Source organism: Pecten maximus, chromosome 16 (genome assembly GCF_902652985.1).
Source record: "Pecten maximus chromosome 16, xPecMax1.1, whole genome shotgun sequence".
NCBI lineage: Eukaryota > Metazoa > Mollusca > Bivalvia > Pectinida > Pectinidae > Pecten > Pecten maximus.
The window spans coordinates 7,038,733-7,042,551 of record NC_047030.1 but is presented as its reverse complement, the minus strand read 5'-3'; positions in this window follow the sequence as shown (position 1 = coordinate 7,042,551).

Sequence of the window (3,819 nt, the reverse complement as noted above, 5' to 3'; positions counted from 1 at the left end):
TTATACCATATTGTTTACAGCACAAATAAAAGGACTTCAACGTTAGTTACAGAAAGAAAATCATCGCTAAACCTGTGGTAAAAATTAATGAATACAAAACACGAAAAAAAGGTAAAGAAAATCTGATGACGAAATCGAACTGAACTGACAAAATATTGGCATGAAATGACTTCACGTGTCAATCATAGCTTGTGATATTAATAACACTTTGTGTTCATGTTATCGTTATCCAAGTGATGAAAACTGAGCCTCATTTACATACATAACGCCCGGTACACTTTTATGCTATTTTAGTTGTAATTTATCACGACTTCAATCCTTTCCCAATATATACACATATGCACCATGACGTGTATCTGTGAGTTTGAATGACATTCTTAAAAGAAATAGCAATAACGAGCTGAATATCGAAGATTTCTGCCATACTGGTAAAACAAGACTGTCCACTATATTAGATATCAACAATGACGAACAATAGGCTTCTTATATACAGTAATTTTTACAACAGGTATAGATTATCTAAAATTCAGTTATAGACACATTTGAATATCTTTACAAAAAACGGCATGCATTGTGTTTGTGATAAGTCCATGTCGAGCTTCAAGGTATGAAACTTTCCAGTCACGATTACATTGCTCAGTAAGGTACATTGTATATATTATCATCAGCTGAAAATAGTGAGGAGTTTCCAGGCGATGAGCAAACTTGCCATTGGAATGTGAAATTACATGTGCACTATATGTATACGGATTCGTAAACCACACTTTTGATAGTAATAAACCAATTCAGAGATCTCCTTGGCGTTTAAATAAAAATTCATTTAAAGTAGAGTGATGATGAAAGTGGTGTTAAGCAAAAGTTTGATCGCCAGCTGATTGATATGTCTGGTAATAAAATCGGATTACCAAAGTACCGTTGTCATTAAAAAGGGGTATAATGTCAATATTGTCTTTATGTTCTTAGTATATATATGTTGCCCAACAAATCACAATTACCGCAAACATAGACTCTTGGTCACGTGTTAATTTTCGCATTATCAATATATCGAAGGTTTTAATTTTCGAGTTATCAATATATCGCAGGTGTTGAATTTCGGGTTATACTTCATAAAAGCAGAACAACATAAACAATTAAACATAGAGTGAAACAATCCGAGGCAAAAATATTGGGAATTTGTCATTTGTAAAAGCTAAACTTACGCATCTGTATATGTTTTCATAACATATAAATTATGACATTATGAAAACATATTGAAAAAAATATATATACCCTATTATGATGATATTATGTAAAAATCAATACCGCAGTGATTTTAACAATGGCAACTAAAACAAACTACTCACTAATTCCAGGGAATCTCTAATGCGATGCTCCAATCTCTATATGTAAATGAGCTGCGGAAAATATGTCATACACGCATGCGCTAACTGGTTTGCTTAGAAGAATTGGGGACTGGCGATTGAAAGCACGTATCAGAGTGTGAAGTCAATCAGACCAGAGACGTATATACCAGTATATACAAGTCTGATCAGACGTATTACTTGCAACCACGAAGACAAAGGAAGGGTTGGGTATAATCACAACATCCATGACTTATAGAGTCAACGTGAGTCTATTAGACAAAAATAACAGAAAGGGAAATGTGAAAGAATTGCCATTGAAACTTCTCGACATTTGATGAACAAACCCATGCTTTACTGTTGATCATCCGGGGTGTAATTCGGCGCGCAGGGTTGGTCCACGGTCTTATTTTATATTTTTATTTAATACTTTCCTTATGACTTGTTGAAGTAAGTGAGCATATTTGAAGGAATTCAAATGAAGATAAATCCATAGGGATCATCATCTTGGTAAAATCAATATCATTCCCGTTATAATTTATTTCCATTTTGATTTATTTCCGTTTTTCCATTTCCCTTATGTTTTATTTCCCTTTTTTTAATTATTTGTTATACACCGGTATAACAACTAATTATTAGTGTAAATGATGAACTTGGAATTTAGGTATTAAGTTTATATATATTTGAAATATCAGGAACTTATCACAATCACAATGCATGCTGTTTTTTGTAAAGATATACAAAATATTTCCGGTTAATACAGAACCTGTATGAGACAGACTATAATTGTCCTCCCTTTGATGTCTTTGCCTATTGTTCTCAATATGTAGGCGTTCGGGGAACACACCAAATATCACATCATTGAAAGTATTTCTAAATAGTTAATTTTAAACAATGAATAGAGAGAAAAAAGTGATATGATTAATATTAATGAAGTATTGCTGCAGACATATTTAATTGCCTATAGATATTTTTTTCTGAATGAAACATGTACTTTTACTGCACATAAAATAAGTGTCAGTTGTCATAGATTTTCAGTACTTGTCATAACCAAGGCATAACGATTAATTCGTAAAACATCAGGAAAATCAATCATAATGGGTATAAATCAAAATGGAAATAAAAATAGTTTTACCTTAAGGAAAAAGATCATGATGGAAATAAAAATCTGTTTCGCCTTAAGGGAAATAAAACATCATGGAAATAAAAATCTGTTTACCTATCAATATCCTATATGAATAAAGTTTCTAACATATATTAGGCAGACTTTCAGAGGAATATTTTTCCTGGTGTAATTTTATGTTTTAAAATCATGTCAAGGAGCTCGAGGTTACAAATAAATAAGGGATACTTTCATGATAACCAAAAACTATCCGAATACTTCAAGTTGTGGTTGTGGATATACAAATGTGGTATGAAATTAAAGCGGTTTGGTCCCAGGGAATGGTTCATTCCATTATACAATGGGGTGGATAGGAGGACAAAGTGTCTTTAGATTTACATTTTTGTATGTGGTAAGTTTCCTTAACTTAAAAATGAACAGAATTTCCCTTAAGGGACAAGTAGTTTGCTTTATGTCTGCACATATTGTTTTTTTCAATCAAGTGATTTTTTTTATCTTAAGGGAAATAAACATTTATTTTCATTATGTTTTATTTCATTTAGTGAATTCTTTTCACTTTGAAGATAATAAATTATTTACATGGTTTTTTTTCACTTGAATGAAATTTTTTTTTCACATAATGGGATTAAATGTTAAAACGGCTTGCCATAGATCGCCTTTTCTTTACAAGCCAATGTAACAAGCTATTGTGAACTTGTAGTAAACTAGTAATTTAGTTGTTCATGTTTATGCATTGATATCGGTATTTTAAGAACACGTTTTGTATGTACCTCCCTGTTAGTACTACATATCAACAAGGTGAAACACTTGAAAAATCTATCAACTGCATATGCATGTATATCATCCTTAAATACCAACGCATGTTATCCTTTCATCGTGTGACAATAATTTAAAGATGAGAAAATGAACCAAAGGCGGTCAAACTAGAGGACATTGCATCGACTATGGAACGGAATTCGAAGTAGACTATCTATCTTAGAGTGATTCGCAACAGGCTACCAGTAATTGGTGGGCAGTTATGTAAACAATGCTATCTATGCTTGTCAGATACAATATAAATGTCCTGTTTATAACCCTCTAAACCGAACCACTTAACGAAAAGAAAACTATTGTCATTGTCATTAGCATTAATTTATAAATGAAGTGGAGCAGGTCCTTTTTCTTGAACCCATATTCTAGGTTTAAATATGTACTATTTAGTACTTTAAAATGTAAGCATCTCATAGGAAATTGATCATCCCCATAGCATTACTTAAGTTTGAGTAACAAATTCAGTAATACTTAAGCTTAAGTGGTTTTATGAATACAACTTAAATAAACACTTGAATTTAAGGGGGGATACGACACGATCAGGAA